Source organism: Macaca fascicularis, chromosome 3, assembly GCF_037993035.2.
Source record: "Macaca fascicularis isolate 582-1 chromosome 3, T2T-MFA8v1.1".
Lineage (NCBI taxonomy): Eukaryota > Metazoa > Chordata > Mammalia > Primates > Cercopithecidae > Macaca > Macaca fascicularis.
In genome coordinates, this window is record NC_088377.1 from 188,348,916 (window position 1) to 188,368,574 (window position 19,659).

Here is a 19,659-nt window from a genome sequence, read left to right on the forward strand (position 1 = left end):
TAATGAAACACAAACTTTTCCCATGACAATCAACTGAGGATTCTATTTTACAGCGAAAAAAGTATAGATGCAGAAACTTAATTTCTGTGGCTAAAAATGACTGAAAGTAAAGATGTCACTGAATAGACATTGTTGATCCCCAAGGTAGTATTGACCCCAGATGGAGAGGGAATCCTACATCATTAAATAGGCATTTGTAGACACAAACTGCCATGAAGTGATTCATTTATAAAGGAAGGTACTGATTTTAAGTAATAAATCATTGTTAATTTCTGTACTATTTAATAGTATTAATCAGTGTGAACGTATACAGCAATAATCATAAGAACTGTTCTTCTACAAGTTTTATTTCAAATTCTGCAATCATCCTGTCATCACATACTGTCACGCATGTCTGTGTGAAGAGACCACCAAACAGGCTTTGTGTGAGCAATAAAGCTTTTTAATTACCTGGGTGCAGGCGGACTGAGTCCGAAAAAGGAGTCAGCGAAGGGAGATAGGAGTGGGGCAGTTTTATAGGATTTGGGTAGGTAGTGGAAAATTACAGTTAAAGGGGGTTGTTCTCTTGCCAGCAGGGGCAGGGGTTACAGGGTGCTCCAGTGGGGAGCTCCTGAGATTCGTTGTCCAGGAGAAGGAATGTCACAAGGTCAATTGATCAGTTAGGGTGGGGCAGGAACAAATCACAATGGTGGAATGTCATCAGTTGGGGCAGGAACAAATCACAATGGTGGAATGTCATCAGTTAAGGCAGGAACTGGCTATTTCGCTTTTGTGATTCTTCACTTGCTTCAGGCCATCTGGATGTGTGTGTGCAGGTCACAGGGGATATGATGGCTTAGCTGGGGCTCAGAGGCCTGCCACATACCAACTGGAGAATATTGCCATGAGATGACATAAAAATAAATAGAGACTATTAATGACTATCCTAATTATACCAGGAAGGAAATCAAAACTCTTCATCAGTTAGCTACCACTCTTGTTGGCTGATTAGAGCATGCATGTAAAAATTTGTCTGGTAAAAATTGTAATATGTAAAACTAAGGGAGGAGACCACCCCTCATATTGTCGTATGCCCAATTTCTGCCTCCAAAGAAAGAAGAAGTAAAAACTAAAAGGCAGAAATGAAACCCACAGGCAGACAGCCCAGCGCTGCACCCTGGGCCTGGTAGTTAAAGATCGACCCCTGACCTCATTGGTTCTGTTATCTATAGATTACAGACATTGTATAAAAATGCACTGTGAAAATCCCTATCTTGTTTTGTTCCGATCTAATTACCGGTGCGTGCAGCCCCCAGTCACGTACCCCCTGCTTGCTCAATCAATCACGACCCTCTCACATGCACCCCCTTAGAGTTGTGAGCCCTTAAAAGGGACAGGAATTGCTCACTCGGGGGCTCAGCTCTTGAGACAGAAGTCTTGCCTATGCCCCCGGCCGAATAAACCCCTTCCTTCTGTAACTCGTTGTCTCAGGAGTTTTATCTGCCGCTCGTCCTGCTACAAAACTAAGGTATTTAGCTATGAAAACTTTCTATGTTCATCTTTTTTTATACAGCTTACACGATGCTTCAAAAAATAACTGAAACTGTTGGCATTTTTAAAACAGTTTTTCCCCAATGTATTTGAAAAGTCTCTTCGTATCAGAATTTAAGAGGCATGCATATATGCAGTTATATACAGTTGTATACACTTTACTAAAAATTGTTTCCTTTTGACTTGCTCTCTGATGAGTAACATTTTACAAGGTTACTCAGGTAACCTTGAGTACATTACTCCATTTGGCTAATCCTTAGTTTCTTCTCTGTGAGTGGTGATCAAAATGCCTACTCTGTCTTTTGAAAGCCAAATTAAGATAGGGGTTATCAAGCAGTGAATTACCATAAAATGTGTTATGCATATTTTATCACATTTGTATTGTTATTATAAGTATGTGTTTATATGTATATCCTTCTTAGTGACCATGAGATCATCCAGAGTAGGAGCTCTCTGGAAATTTAGAAAAGAAAGAAAAAAAAAAAAAAATGGAGGAAGTGGAAAATACAAAGGAATTTTCTCAGTGGTGTTTGTTCCATAAGCTCTAAACAGTAGGCCACCAACGTCCTTGAGAATCCTACATTTATCTGTCCATACCTTATAATTATATCTGTCACTCTCCTTTTATTATCAGAAGATTTGCACAGTTCATTTTAAAGTCTAGCTTGTCCTTTGTGCTGACTGCCACGCACGTCTGATGAAATATAACAAATTGAACAGAGGTGCCATTATTAAAGCAATCTGATAAAAAGCTGCAGTTGTGAGGTACACTGAAGAATATATTTGGTTTCTTCAGGGAATCAAAAGCATTTCACATTTAAATTATTTTCTGGAGACTTTTATGTGAATATACTACAGTTTATCATGCAGAAATACTGTGTACTTTTTTCTTTCTTTTGTAAAAGAGAGCAAACAGGATAGATATATCAAAGAGTTATTACTAAGGTATCAGTTTTTCTCATATGACACACTCCCTATAAGAAGAGGAATGGTATTTCCATCAAAATTTGATTATTTTTATATTAATATTTTTATGACATTTTTATCAAACTTATATATCTATTTAAATCTTAAGACAATTTTGCAAATAGCCACACACACAATATTTCTAAATTTGGTGAGTCTTCCATTTCACGTAATTACAGGAAATTTTCTCTTTATGTGATTCCTATCTGCAAGAATTTCATTTACTGGAATTGATTTAAATAATACCAGTCTTCTAACAACACAGTTCAATTTCAATCCACAGCATATTAACCATAATTGCATAAATTACAAACTTTGCTGTTAGGCCTTCAGTCCACAATTCACTGCATAAAGAGGAGACATACATCATGATCAATAACTAATCACGTCACTTCTTTCAAAGTCTCCAGTGATTGGTCACTGCGCATGTAGAATTTGTATAATTCATTCCCCTGTGTTCTGACCAGTTGGAGCTCCCGAAATGCCTGTGGCTGCAGTTTGCTCACAGTGGTCACAAGTCTTCGAAACATGAATCTTATTAACAGGTTTTTGTTTCTCCAGATTAAAGTCAAAATTACCAAAGATTTAAACAAATGTTTTGTATCTGTGAAAACTCTTTAATGGCCTCATTTGCAAGTTTTTTGGATGCATATGATAGCCAGAATGTGCTCTGGACCAGTAGAAGGTAGTAGTATTTGCCAGAAATTCTGTAATGGTTCACAGACAATTCTATGAAAAACAAGGTAATGTTTCCTGTGTTTTTATGTATAAATTATTTAGAAAAGGGGAAAATATGTCATGATAATTTTTGAAAGAAAAAAGCCTTTAAAATTTTTCTGTTTCTCTTTTTCTAATTTCTAATACAGTTTATTTTGGGTGAAAAGGAGGAAAGGAAACTTAATTTGTGAAGCAACTGGTTCAGTCTTCTGGGCTAAAAATATATAGAATGATTTGAAAGAACATTAAAAACTATCATCTGGAACAGTTCCTAAAGTGAATGAGTAGTCACACCTTTATCATTATCTGATTATGCTATGATTCTGGAAAATAAGGTGCACGTTTCTCAGTGTAATATATCTTGGAATCTTCTCCAAATTAATACCTGCATGTTATATGATACATATCCATATGTGTACCCAGAGCTGTTTAACTATGTGCAAATGATAATTACTTTAACCAAACAATTTCCCCCATTTTCTTAATATTTCCATTGGGTAATCAGCTTCTTTAGGAAAATACTGAGTCCTAATGATTAATATGAAGCCACTGATTTGGGTCTGTTTCTTTTCTCTAAGCAATATGTTCAATGAGAAAAACATGTAAAGATACTCCTCGATTTACAATGGAGTTACAACTCAATAAACCCATAGTGTGTTGAAAATAATGTAAGTTGAAAATGTGTTTTATACCTAGCATGCATCATAGCTTAGCCGAGCCTACTGTAAACATACTCAGAGCACTTATATTAGCCTACAGTTGAGCAAAATTATCTAACACAGGTTCTATTTTATAATAAAGCATTGCATATCTCACGTTATTCATTAAACACTGTACTGAAGGTAAAACGCAGAGTTGTATGGGCACTCAAAGTATGATTCTACTCAATAATCATTTGCTTTTGCACCATCATAAAGCTGAAAATTTGTAAGGCAAATAATTGTAGGTCGGGGATGGTTTGTAGTTTCCTTTTTAACAAAAAGGCATTAGAGGATTCTTTATGTGTTTCCACTGTTTCTTTACTGAAAGTTAGAGCCAAGTTCATAATTCTGCCCATACTACCGAGGCCAAAACTCTCCTCCCACTTTTGCACTGACTCTCATCTCAAATCTCTGTGTCTTGCAATGGCCAAGTTGGCATGAATTAAATTGTGTAATGTGTAAATTCAACAGTGTTCAGAGATGTATAAAATGAGCAAATTCAGTGACTACTTTGAACAATGGAAACATGGCTTTTAAATGGTAATGACTTGGATTGGATTCAAATCAGGGCCCTAAAAATTTAAGGTCCTAAAACCCATTACAAATATGCTGAGACATCCAATGATGCACAAGGGTCCTTCTAGAACTGCTAGCTTTAAAATGCATAAAATTGGTCGGAGATGATAGTCTAACTAGCAAACAAGGAATGTGTCTTTCAGGTTCCTGGAAATAATGGGCACATTTGTGTTTTTCATGTCTAGTTCCTGTCATCTCTGCAGTCTTATGTAGCCTTCTACACTTCCTTTTGTCTTGTAAAAATGCTTTTCTGTCAGAGTTTATGCTTTCATACAATAAACATTTACATAGAGACCTGTCACAGTGGCGAGCATTTAAAATGCATTTAGAAAATGCAGTTTGATGTTGTATTTGAATTGACATTTTCCCTACATAAAAACCTTTAAAACTTCCACCAGTAAAGGCCAACTTCTTAAAAGGTAGCCTCCTTTTATGCATACTAAAAGCTATCCTTTTGGAAATTGCATAAGCATCTAATCAGTGCTCGCTAATTGTGGGTGCTTTCAGCCAGAGCATGAAATTGGGCACACAATTAGCAAACTGAAGAAATGTTTAATTGCAAGTGTAATTTTAACCTATTGTCAAGAGGGAAAATAGAAAGGATGAAAATGACCATTTTGATTTTGGTTAACAAAGAATTAAAATAGATACAGAGTTTGGACTCTTGAGGAACAAACCTCAGTTCCAATATTTATTTGTCTAACTTTGGGCAATCCCCTGGTCACTGTAAGCATGAGTTTTTTGTTTTGTTTTGTTTTACTTTTTTTCATTTGTAAATGGGGATCATAATGATTTAATTGCAAAGTTTCTGTGGCCATCCGAGATAGAAGCTTGAAATCACCTAACATGGTGTAAATAAGGTATGTGATAGCCACTCAGGAAGTTATTGCTATTATGACTATGATTTTGAATATTAGTACTACTGATGCTCATCCTACAATGAAGCAAAGCAACATGTCGTCCATTTTTTTCCCTACAGTTCATCAGCCACCATGGTGTGAAACTGACATGAAATACACCATCCATTATGCTTTTAAGTATTCCTTACCTTGAACTGTAATATACGGTAAAAGGGCACTGGACTTCAGATGAAGGAAGTATTTTAATTCTGATTGTGTCATGTACTAGAGTAATCTTGAAGAAATCACTTGATATCTCTGAAATTCAGGCTTGTTGGCTATGAAATAGAGACAAAACCTACTTCAAAAGATCAAAGAGAGAATAGTAACAAAGATAGCATTGTGCTTGACATATTAGGTGCTTAATAATCTTCAATTAAGGTTAATAATTCCTCTGCATGTAGTGAGTGCTTCTAGAAATTTATGCTAAGAATTAAGTTCATTTTCACTTTCATATATTTTCTTATGCTGATGTTATGAATTAGATGTCGTATTTTTTGACATTAGATTTTTATGTACCAAAAAATTTGCAAGCAGAAACGAATAATTTATTCAATCAAAATTTTATAACTCCATTAACTTTGTTTCTTCTTACTCTCTATATGTGTTTTGAGGTTTTTTTCTTTGATTTTCTTATTGTACATGTGTTGTTTTTATTGGAAATTGTTGAGACATTAATTAATACTAAAGTAAGCTAGGCTCCAGGATCCTTAGAATAGGGAAAAATATTATAAGATATAAGTTTAATTCTTATTCTGCCAGAATATTGTATCTTGACAAGTAATCTCCCCTCTCTGTGTTCTGTTTCCTCATCTATTAAATTGAGATGTTATTGACATTAGTATTTTTATCAGTGTCAAATGAAATACTGAGCAACAAAGTATATTTTAAAATTGAAAAGTAGTGCAATTATTTATTTTTATTTTAAGTTCTGGGGTATATGTAGAGGATGTGCAGGTTTGTTGCATATGTAAACGTGTGCCATGGTGGTTTGTTGCACCTATCAACCCAACGCCTAGGTATTAAGCCCAGCATGTATTAGCTATTTTTCCTAATGCTCTCCCTCCCCACGACCCCATCCCCCAACAAGCCTGTGTGTGTTGTTCCCCTCCCTGTGCCCATGTATTTTCACTGTTCAGCTCCTACTTATAAGTGAGAGCAAAAAAGCAGTGTAATTAATTTAAAATTCCAGATTAAAAAAATCATTTCACATAAAGTATGAATATTTGCATCCTGGTTTTATGAAGCTAAAAATATTTTTGTTGCGATAAAAATCATACATTGTTTAGGAATATAATTGGAAAATAAGAAAGGTAAGTGATGAACTGACAGAAGCAAAGGATACAATGAAAACTCAACACCTAGAGAGCTGAGGAAGAGAGCTGCTATTGTAAACAATAGACAAAGGGCTAAATAGAAAATAATTGGGGGTTATATATAAATAATACTTTTCATTTTGTGAAAGGTGTAAGTTCCATTTAGAGATTCACACTTTTCCACGTGGATGTCCACTTGTTCCAGCACCATTTGTTGAAAATACTACTTTTTCCATTCACTTGCCTTTGCTCCTTTGTCAAAGAACTATTGATTATATTTGTGTGGGTCTATTTCTGGACCGTCTATTCTGTTCCATTGATCTATTTGCCTGTTCTTTCAATGATGCCACCCAGTCTTGATCACTGTAGCCTCATATAAAGTCTTGAAATTGGGTAGGGTAGGTCCTCTTTCTCATCCTTCAGTATTGTTTGGCCATGCTGGATCTTCTGTCTTTCCATATAAACTTTAGAATCAGTGTGTCGATATTTACAAAAGAAATTACTGGAATTTTGGTTGAGATTGCATTCAGTCTATAGATCAATTTGGGAAGAATTCAGGTTTTGACAATATTGAGTCTTTCTATTCATGATCATATCTTTACATTTATTCAAATCATCTTTGATTTAATGTAATCAACATTTTGCAACTTTTCTCATGTAGATCTTATACATATTTTGTAGGCCTTATATCTAAGTGTTGCATATTTTTTGTGCTAATATGAATGATTTTATGTTTTTAATTTTAAACTCTAAGTGTTCATTGCTGGTATATAGGAAAACAACTTTTGCACATTAACCTTGAATCCTACAACACTACCCTAATTACTTCATTGTTCCCAGAACTTCTTTGTTCATTCTTTGGAATTTTCTACGTAGTATGCAAATCATGACCTTCGCATACTAAGGCAGTTTTAGTTCTTTCTCCCCAGTCTGTTTAAATTCATTTCCTTTTCTAATTGTATAAGCTAGTACTTTCATGACCATGTTGAATAGGAGTGGTGAGTCCAGACACCCTTGTCTTATTCTCTCTCTTAGGAGGAAAGCATCCAGTTTTACACTGTTTACTATGGTATTAACTACAAAAACATAGTTTTTGTATGTTTAAGTAGTTATCAAGTAGAAATGTTTCCCCTTTATGCCTAACTTGTTTGGCGTTTTAATGAGAAATGTGTGTTGGATTCGTCAAATGCCTTTTCAGCATTATAGATATGATTGTGTGATATTTCTTCCTTAGCCTACTGTGATAAATTTCATTGATTTTAAAACTAATTAATTTTTTTGAGACGGGGTCTCACTCTGTCACGCAGGCTGGAATGCAGTGGCATGGTCACAGCTCACTGCAGCCTCGAGCTTCCTGGCTCAGGTGATTCTCCCACCTTAGCCTCCCACATAGCTGGAACTACATGCCCAACTATTTTTTTTTATATATATTTTTTGTAGAGAAGGGGTTTCCTCATGTTGCTTAGACTGGTCTTGAACTCCTGAGCTCAAGCAATTCACCTGCCTCAGCCTCCCAAAGTGCTAAGATTACAGACATGGACCATTATGCCAGGCCAATTAATGTTTACTTTACAAATAAGCATATATTTAGCATGTAAAACACGATGTTTCAAATATGCATATTTTGTTGAATGGCTAACTAATTAACACATGCATTACCTCACATTGTTATTTATCAGCTTTTGAATTTAACCATTATATCTGGAATAAAGCCCACTTAGTCATGGTGTATAATTCCTTTTATATAGTGGATTTGATTTGCTAAAATTTTGTTGAAGATTTTTGCATTTATGTTCATGAGGTATTAGTAATCATCATTTTTTAATAGGTCTTTGGATGTGGTGTTGGAGTATTGCTGGCTACCTAGAAAGAGTTAGGAAGTATTCCCTGTGTTTATATTTTCTGTAAAAGTTTGAAAAAAAGTTGACTTAAATTCTTCCTTGGGAGTTTGGTAGATTCACCAGTGGAAACATCTGGGTCCGATGCTTTCTGTTTTGAAAAGTAACTAATTGTCGATTTAATTTATTAGACCTATTCAGATTATTTAGTTCTCCTTGTGTGCAATTTTTATATTGTGTCTTCTGTGGAATCGGTCCATTTCATCTAGGTTACCAAATTTGTGAGCATGAAATTGTTTAAAATACTTATGCATAATTTCTTAATGTCTATGAAGTCAATGTTAGTTACTCTTTTTCATTTCTGATCTTAGTAATTTGTGTGTTTTCTCTTTTTTCTGGTTAGCTTGGTTAGAGGATTAACAGTTTTATTGAACTTTTCAAAAAACACTAGCTTTTGGTTTCATTGATTTACTCTACTAATTTCCTGTTTTCTATTTCATTTCTTTCTGCCCTAATTTGTATTACAGATTTGCTTCTACTTACTTCAGATTGATTTTGCCTTTATTTTTCTAGTTTTCTAAAGCAGAAACTTGTATTTATTTTAGATCTTTCTTTTCTAATACATGCATTCAGTGCTATAAATTTCTCTCTAATCACTGGTTTTGTTGCATCCCATGCATTTTGAAAAGTTGTATTTTAATTTTCACTTCAAACTGTTTTTATTTTTTCTTCAGACTTCTTCTTTGACTCATGTATTACTTAAAATTTATTGTATTCTGCAAATATTTTGGAATTTTCAGCTTTCTTTTTATTTTTGACTTTGATTTTTTCATTGTGGACTAACACTATACTTTAAATAACTTCAATAGTTTAAATTCATTAAACTGTGTTTTGTGACCTAGAATGTGGTATATCCTGGTGAATGTGCCACGTAGGCTTAGGAAGAATATATATTTTGTGTTGCCAGATGATGTAATTAAAACCAGGTAATTGTTGGTGCTGTTCTGATTAACTGTGTCTTATTTGGTATGTGTTGACTCTGTCAATTGCTGATAGAGGGGTACCATAGTCTTCAACCATAATAGTGGGTTTATTTATTTCCCTTTGCAGTTATATCAGTTTTTAGCTCATGTATTTTGATACTCCATTAGGCATAGACACAATAAGGATTATTGTGTTTCATTGAAGAGTTAATACCTTTTTAAATTTATTATTTATTTATTTATTTATTTATTTTGAGACAGGGTCTTGCTCTGTTGCCCAGGCTGGAGTGCTTGGCACAATCTTGGCTCACTGCAACCTCTGCCTCCCGGGTTCAAGCAATTCTCCCTGCTCAGCCTCCTGAGTAGCTGGAACTACAGGCATGTGCTGCCATACCTGGCTAGTTTTTGTGTTTTTTGCTAGAGACAGGGCTTCATCATGTTGGCCAGGTTGGTCTCAAACTCTTGACTTCAAGTGATATTCCCTTCTTAGCCTCCCAAAGTGCTGGGATCATAGGCATGAGCCACCACGCTTGGCCCTTATTTTAAATGCCTCATCATTTTCCTTACTCACAAGTCTACTTTGTCTGAAATTAATATATTTATTCTAGATGTTTTTGGTTAATGTTAGCTTGCTATATCTTTATCCATCCCTTTATCTTAATTTATATGTGTCTTTATATATAAAGTGAATTTCTTATAGCCAACCCATAGTAGGTTCTTGCTTTTAATCCACCGTGATAGGCTCTTTTGATTGGTATGTTCAGATCATTCACATTTAAGGTCATTACTGATATATTTATATTAATACTTATCACAATTTGTAACTGTTTTCTGCCCGTTGTCCTTGTTTTTGTTTTTACATTTTGTTTTGTTTTACATATTTTACTGCCTTTTCCAGTTTGAATTGGGCATTTTTTATTATTCTACTTTTTCTTACCCCTTTTTTACTTCTATTTTACCTGTTTTTAGAGATTACCTTAGAGGTTGCAATATACATTTACAGGTAATCCAAGTCCACTTTCAAATAACACTACCTTACTTCACAGGCATTACAGGTACATTAATGTATTCTCAATTCCCCCTATGTCATCACATGTAACATTGCTCATTCATTTCTCATTTATCCATAAGCTAGAACCATCCAAAATATTTTTGCTATTATTAATTAGAACAAATTTTATGTTGTATCCTCTAAGAACCAAAAAACATTATTTTACTTTCATTTAGTTTTTCTCAAATACTCTTTCTTTATATAGATCCAAGTTTCTAAAATGAGTCATTTTTTTCCTCTGAATAATTTCTTTTAATATTTCTTAAAAGGGAGGCTTGCTACCAAAAATATTACTTCAAGTTCCATTTTTCTGAGAAAGTCATTATTTCCTCTTCAAAGAATTTCACTTGATACAGAGTTCTAGGTTGTACTTTTATTTGTTTTTATTTAAATATCTACAATTTTATACCATTCTCTTCTTGCTTACATAATTCTGCACAATGCTGGCTTCCTCCACCCCTTCTTGGCTTCTTTGAAGATTTTCTTTTTGTTCGATTTTCTGCAGTTGGAATATTATGCCAGGAAGTAGATTTTTAAATGTTTATCAGAGAGTTTTGTACTCTGAGTTTCCTAGAACAGTGATTTGGTGTCTGTCTTTAATTTTGAAAAAGTATCAGTCATTATTACTTAGACTCTTTCTTCTGTTCCTTTCTCTCTCTCTCTCTCTCTTCTCCATATATTATTTGCATTATGCACATTATACATTTTGTAACACTCATACATGTCTAGAACATGCTCTTCCATATTTTTCATTCTTTTTACTCTTTACATTTTAATTTAGAAAGTTGCTATTGACATATTGTCAAACGCATTATTTCCGTGAGTGTGTCCAGTCTACTAATGAACCCATCCAAAGCAGTCTTTATTTTTATCTTTTTTTTCTTTCTTTCTTTCTAGCACTTCTTTTCAATGCTTTCTTGGAGTACTCATCTCTCTGCCTGCATTATCTGTGCATTCTTTCATGTTGTTTGTTTTTATCATTTGAGCTTTTCATATACTCATGATAGTTCCCAGTTCAATAATTGCAAGGTTTCGGCTATATCTGAGTAGCGTTATGATGCTTGTTTTGTCTCTTTAATCTGTGTTCTCTGACTTTAACATGCCTTGTAAAATATGATATGTCAGGGAAAATAAAACACATAGTGCCTTAGCCTGAGGTTTTATGTTAATCCACCTAGGATTTAAGCTGTGTCTACTATTTGCTGTAGCTATATGTGACAGAGACTAAAATGTTTTTGTCTCCCCTTTTGTTGTTGGGTTGCCACAGAGAATTTTTCTTAAATAAGATCTGAGACATGAAGGTTTTTCACTTGTATTCCCCCATTATTATGCAGGATTCTGCTGATGGGGTGATAGGGTGTGAGGGAGGATAGGCATTCTACAGTCTCATCATTAGGTCTCAGTGTTTTAGTGACGCTGGGCCCCTGGGTTGTGACCATCACAAGGGTTTCTTGGCTTTTTATCCTCTTATGTGATACAAGAAGGCTAGAGGGAGCTGGGGTTAGGTATTTCTCTTCTTTAAGATTAATTAGGCTCTGGTAAAACCTCAGTCCATTAGGCTCTAGTAAACTAGTTTTCTTTGAGGGTAGGTCTTTGTTAAGAAAAGGATTTCTAGGCCAGGTGCGTTGGCTCACGCCTGTAATCCCAGCACTTTGGGAAGCTGAGGCGGGAGGATCACCTGAAAGTCAGGAATTCGAGACCAGCCTGGCCAACACGGTGAAACCCAGTCTCTAATAAAATTACAAAAATTAGCTGGGTGTAATGGTACATGTCTATAATTTCAGCTACTTGGAAGACTGAGGCACGAGAATCTCTGGAACCTGGGAGGCAGAGGCTGCAGTGAGCCGAGATTGTCCCACTGCACTCCAGCCTGGGAAACAGAGTGGGACTCTGTCTTAAAAAAAAAAAAAAGAAGAAGAAGAAGAAGAATGAGGGAATATTCAAGGGATATTTCACAGTCTGTACATCCCCCTTTCCCTGATAAAAGAACAAGGGGATTTTTCTCCATCTTTAACTAAAGAACCTGGTAGACCTCTTAGATGTAAAACTAATGAGTGTGGCCCCTTCCAAGACTGGACCTCCAGGGGTTTTCATCCCTCAAACTAGTCAACACCCAGTGTCTAGTCATTAGTCAATGATTTCTTCAGTTTTCTAGTTGTTGGCTCTAGTGCTGACTTCTCCTGGTGTGCTGTGATTGATTCTGTGTATTCACCTGTCCGTCTGGTTTTCAAAGAGGGCAGTGGTTTGCCCTGTGATCCTAATTATCTGAAGGATCTAAGAAGAATTACTAATTTTCAGTTTAGTCAGCATTTTTCTTATTGTGAGGACCAGAGTGATGATTTCTAAACACTTTAAAAGTCAGATAAGACTAATCTTGTTTTTTAAATTAAAAAAATTAGTATGTAATAACTTAGATAACTTCAGTTATCTGAAAGTCTGACCTTCAGGAAGCTCAATCATACCTAAAGGCATTGTACATGTATGTTTATAAAAACTACCTGTGACAATGAAAAAGTAGCCTCTGGGCAGGGAAAATATATTATGTGGGGGCATTCAAAGGAAAACATATCAGAATAAGAAATCAAAAATATCTGCATCTTTGTATTCTTTTACAATGTATTTGATTACACCAGTATGTTTCAAGAGAAGAGAAACAATACAATACCAGTCATTGTTTATTTCAAAATGTTCTTAAGTTAGCTCTGCATGCAGGCAGGCCACCATAAATGTGCATCCACAAATCCGAGTCCATGGTCCAGAGGGAGTTTCCTGGAACACAATGCAAAACTAAGATATAATCCATCAAATACTGCAGGCTCAACATACATTTGCAAGCCAACAAAGGAGAAGAATCCCAGTGTCCTCTGAGTAAAGGTTTAAAGAGCACATAAAATTATGCTAGCCTTAGGAAAGAAATTGGAGAACAGGACAAACGTTTAGGTTCTATTTAATATTATTTGCCTGAAAAATATGAAGTCAAGGCTCTGAAAAATAGGAAAAGTAGATCAAACGAGGATGATTTTTCCAAGTGATTTTATCACCATTTTGTCCTTTAGTAGAAAAAAATATATAAAACTAAATGCTTATTTGTTGGCAGGAAAGATATTTTTCGGTTAAACAATTGCATAAGGCTGATGTTCTGCTGGCCTGCTTCAGTAAGGCTCTAAATATTATTAAAATATTTCTTTTCAACTTGTTGGTAAAGCCACTGCCCTTAGACCTCCAGATGCCCCTTATAATGAAACCCTTCCTGAGAGTCTTGGAGCACCTGGCCTTTCTGCAACACGGTGGATAGCATTTGCAGTAGCAGAGGTCCAGCAGAATCCCATTTGCATGTTTGTTCTGGGCCAATGCCCATACTCTGCTGGTTGCTAAATGTTTGGAATAGCATCCTTTAAATCATGAACAAAGCAAAATATGATGTCTGGTTGTAATTTAAAAATATATATTCTTCCAGTCTTTCAAAATTACTTTTAATGTGACTTATAGAGAGGGGTATTATTTAGAGTTTAATACTTGATAGAGGAGATATCATCGATAATTTCAATCCTACAGGCATTTAAATACAAAGTTATATCATTCACGATTCTTAAATTTTTGTGTATACACACACACATACACATATGTAGAATTGTATTTGAAGAAGAATTAATAGTATGATATCTACTTTGATATCATCCTTGAAAATACATTATACTCTGATATTGAGAAATTTGCAGATTTTGCAGTAACCCCTTCTCAAAATATTCTTACCAAGAAGTCTTTCAGCAAAAAAGAGACAGTCTCTCATATTCAATCACTAAACAATGCAGTAAACTTCTGCGGACAAAACATAGGCTATGCTTGTGATTCAATTAGAAAAGTAATATTGCTGTTGAATTTTGTGTCCAAACCAAAGGAAGTGACAACAATGAGGAAGGAGAGGGGTGTGCTTCGCTGGAGAGTGAAATAATTTATTTTGAAGGCATGCAGTTGTACTTTCTTTGAAAGCAAGCAAATGCGAATCTTTTTCTTCATCACTGTGAGAAAAGAACACATGTTTCTACTTGATATCAAAAACTTTTTCTTGAAAGCAAGTCCTAGGGACACCACTAAAGTTGGTATCCATTTAATCCTACGTCTACGTACTTAACTACAGCTGAAACACTGTATAATAAAGTAGGTTAAGAGAAATTAGAAAAAATTAAGTGTTTTTATTCTGTTAAAAGGGCATAGAATTGTGAAATTCTTTAGAAAAGCATTCTATAGGAAAAAATTAAGTATTTTTATTCTATTAAAAGGGCAGGGAATTGTGAAATATTTTAGAAAAGCATTCTACCTAGAAACATTTTTAAAAACTCTGAGTCAGAGCTGTCTGATTGAACGTTCTGTGATGGTGGAAATGGTCTATGGCTGCATCGTTGAGTACAGTTGCCATTAGCCACAGGTGGCCAGTGAGGACTAAAAATGTGACCAGTATGAGATATAACCTGATTTTTAAAATTTCATTCATTTTTAATCATCTTAGATTGAGTTTAAGTGGCCATGTGTGCCTAAAATATACTTTATTAGATGGCACAACCCAAAATATTTGTTTCAATTATCTGGAAACTCATTTAGGTGGAATCTCTCAATTCTGAATGATTATTAATAGTGGCATAATTTCTGTATTTGTGTTTTTAATCAAAAATTAATGTTGCGTGTTTTCCACCTAAATGTTCAGATGCTTGCTCTAACAACCTTTAACATGTTAAACATCATCATATACAAACAATACTGAAAACTGCAAAATTAAGACAAGTTTATTTACATCCAAATAATATATGCATTGACAACAATGGTAGCATACATCAGGAAGCTTTGTTGTTGATCTTATATGCATAATGAGAGTTGTTCTTTTTATGCGAGAAAAATCCCCAAGGGATCTTAAAAACAAATGTTTTTTTCTCCTCACAAGGCAAGTTATCCTTCCAATAAATTCTTAACCCATTAAAGTTACAAGAGAAAAACCCAAGTCAGCACATGTATCTATGCTTGTAAGGTATTCTTGACCTATTGTGTACTCACATCCAATCAATTTATAGAAACTTTGATAACACTATTATTTTTAGCTCTACTGACAAATCAATACCCTAAAACTGATATAAACCATGTGGTCTCAGCACGGTGAAATAGAGACAATAGCCATTTCTCTGGAGGGGTCTCTGTGAGGGTTGGTCACGTGTAAGTCTCACGATATGACTTTTCTATTTGGTAATGTGTACAAAAAGAAATGCAGAAATCAAACTATGGAAAATAGTTTTGGAGATAATAACTCTATCATGCTTAACATCGAACAACATCAAACATCAGAATATTAATTAGTCTCCAAACTCATTTTTTAAGTATTTTTTCTTGCATTTACTTTCTGTCTTAGTCTGTTTGGGCTGCTATAACAACATACCATAAGCTGGGTGGCTCATAAACAACACACATGTGTTTCTCATGGTTCTGGAGGCCAGGAAGTCCAAGACCAAGGTTTAGGCAGATCTGGGGCCTGGTGAGGGCTTGTTCCCTAGAAGTAGTAACTTCTTGCTATGTTCTCATGTGGTAGAAGAGGAACATGAGCTCTCTCAGGTCTCTTTTACAAGGGCACTAATCCCATTCATGAAGGGTCCGTTCTCATGACCTGATCACCTCCCAAAGGTCCTACCTCTTAATAACATCACATTGAGGATTAGGCTTCAACCTGTGTGTTCTGCAGGGGACACAAACTTTTGAACCATAGCACTTTATTCCTGAAATTTGTTCCATTTGTCTTTCCATTTCTCTTTCCCTTCTTTGCTCCAAGTCTTCTTTATTTTTATGTTTTTTCTCTGACAAACTCCTTTCATCTGTGCTTTCTCTTATTTCCTCTTCAAATATTTTAAGCGGGAGACTTTTATAGGTCATATATCTACTTTATTTTGATTGTTACATGTTTCAAATATTTAAATCAACTCTGAACAAATTAATATAAAAACATGTTGCTCTAAAGAGAAAAGAACAGAATGTCAAATAGTAAATACATTTTATACCTTGTAATCATGGACACAGAACATTTTTTGCATTGACACACATGGTCAGTTTTCAAGTATGTCATTGCCACTCATTGTAAAAATTACTTAATTATGCCACCAGTCTCCAGTATGCTACATGCATTGTAAGCTCAGCCTCGTTGCCCAGTCCCAGAAATTTTACTAAATTATAGTCTAGTAGTGAGATATAGAGAAGGAGAATAAAAGAAAGTTTTAGATAGTATTACCTGGAAGCCAGAACAGACAAAACAGATATTAATTTATTACATAATTCTACAGAATTTTTGCAGTTAGAGGGAATCTTAGAAATCATCATGAGACAGACAAAGCTGATCTAAAGATGGGCCAAGTGACTTGTGCGAAGTCAGGAAATAGTTAATGGCAAAGTTTGACTATTTAAATTTCAGGTCCTGTGTCTGTGTTCCCATCACACTCTTACAAATAATATACACTTAAATGTAATCTGGACCCTTTGTTTGCCAATAAGACTAGAAAATACTCACTGGCCTAATGTGAGGTCAACTGGTTAACCAAATAGTTTAGGAAACACTAGCCTCGTGTAAGGGTAAATATTTTCCATGTCCTACATATGTCAGGTTGGCTTAAAAACTGAACATGTAAAAAATATTCTAAGTCTGTATTCGGATGTTCAGGCAAGTAGTCTCAAACCTCATCTAGGCATCTTCTATTGATCATAATTGCAATGTGAGCAAGACCCAAGCATACCTATGGGCTCTAAAAATGGAGTTAGAGGGCATCACCTAAAGTTTCTTTCCTGTCAACTTTCCTTGAAGAGAATATTTCTTTTAACTAGGTGGTCAGAGCCCTGAAATTTCTGGCACATCAAATGATGACAGTGTCTCCCAGCTGAGAGAAGAAGCCTCTTGGCTAAAAGGATTTGACTATCTGTTTGGGAGGCACCCTTGTCCCCTAGGTCATTTCATGATTTTCAGATGCTCCGACAAATCTTTCCTTTGATAATTGCTTGATGAGAGCTTTTGGCTACAAAGTGTTTAGGATGAGATGTTGACCACTGCCTCAGTATATTAACTTGCATCATCAGTTTGAATAGGGCAGAGTCTTAGTCCTTCCAGGCTGTGATCACAAAAAACCATAAACTGGGTGGCTTATAAACAACAAATATGTATTTCTCACAATCCTGATAGGTGAGAAGTCCAAGATCAAGATGCAGGAAGATTCAGTGCGGTGAGTACTGGGTTCTCGTTTCATAGATGGTAACTCTTTTCTGTGTTCTCGCCTGGTGGGAAGGGTAAAGCAGCTCTTTTAAAAGGCACTAATGACACTGATGAGACGTCTCTACCTTTATGACCTATCACCCCCCAAAATTTCCACCTCCTAATACAATCTTCTTGGTACGACGTATTAGTCTGTTCTCACGCTGCTACTAAAAATATACCTGAGACTGGATAATTTGTAAAGAAAAGAGGTTTAATGGACTCACAGTCCCACATGGCTGGGCGGCCTCACAATCATGGCGGAAGACAAAGGAAGAGCAAAGAAACATCTTCCATGGCGGCAGGCAAGAGAGCTGTGCAGGGGAACTCCTATTTATAAAATTGTCAGATCTCATGAGGCTTATTTACCACCATGAGGACAGTATGGGGAAGCTGCCCCCATGATTCAATTATCTGTACCTGGCCTCGCCCTTGTCAAATGGGGATTATTACAATTCAAGGTGATACTTGGGTGGGGACACAGCCAAACCATATCATACGATATCCGGCACTCATTCTTAGGATTTTAGGTTAGGATTTCCACATATGAATTTTGAAGAGAGACAAACACTGAAATCGTACCAGACAATTTCTCAAGAGATACCATGAACATCTTGGGCCAAATAACCTTTTCGTGGTGGATGTCTTGTGCATTGCAGGAAGATTACCCACATGTGTGGACTCTAGATGCCAGTAACACCCTTACCAGTCATGACAATCAAAAATGTCTCTGGACATAACCAGATGTTCCCTGAAAGTCAAAATCTTTCTAGTTGAGAACCATTGTGGTAGGGGAATGGAAGTGAAGTAACCTTTTTCTCTACCACTGTGTTTCATGTGTTCTCATGGATTCTCATCGGTTCTCATCAGCAAACTGAACAGAAATGGGTCCCACCCTCAGTAACTTTATAGCCCAATGAGAAAGGTAGGCATTAAGAAAGTAAGTGAATATAATTCTAAATTGTGATAAGAAAATGCTATGAAGAAAAAAAAGAGATAGAGAGATCCATGGAGGATCTTCTCAGCCTGGATAACCAGGGAAGAGCTATCTGTCAAAGTGTTACAATCGAATAATGAATGCGATTTATCTAAATGAATAGTATACCACGCTAATAAATTATTCTAAATGAACAAGTAGCCACTGAATGTCCACATTTTGGATGTTTAATACTCTGCAGCCATAAAAAAGGATGAGATTATATCCTTTGCAGGGACATGGATGGACCTGGAGGCCATTATCCTTAGCAAACTAACACAGAAACAGAAAACCAAACACCACATGTTCTCACTGATAAGTGGGAGCTCAGTGATGAGAATACACGGGCACATAAAGGAGAGCAACACCTACTGGATCCTTTCAGACAGTGGAGCGTGGGAGGAGGGAGAGGATCAGGAAAAATAACTAATAGGTACTAGGTTTAATACCTGGGTAATAAAATAATCTGTACAACAATCCCTATGACACAAGTTTACCTATGTAAAACCCTGCACATGTACCCCTGAACTTCAAAAAAAAAAAAAAGATTCAAATGCACTGGACTCCACTATTTTAAGTACGGACTTGCAAAAATTCAACATTCGTCCTTGGCGGTAGCCCAGCAAAATGCACTTTTGCAGTGAAAATTAACCAACTTGTAAAATCTGCAATTTGAATGTATTTATATTCACCACATTCAGTCATTATTCTGTACTATCTACTGGGGCAGTGGAAACACTTTTCATGACCATTCTGGGAGGCCATTGCTGCTTTCTCTATTACAGTCATTTTAAGAGGCTGGGACCTGAAGCCACAGGGTGTGCCTGAAGTCTTTG

General features: G+C 35.7%; 1 protein-coding gene across 1 annotated transcript in view; it reads left to right on the top strand.

The window, feature by feature from the left end:
• The window catches only part of CNTNAP2 (contactin associated protein 2), a 2,262,889-nt gene that overhangs the window by 544,783 nt on the left and 1,698,447 nt on the right, over nt 1–19,659 (top strand). The gene's annotated exons all lie outside the window — the stretch shown is intronic.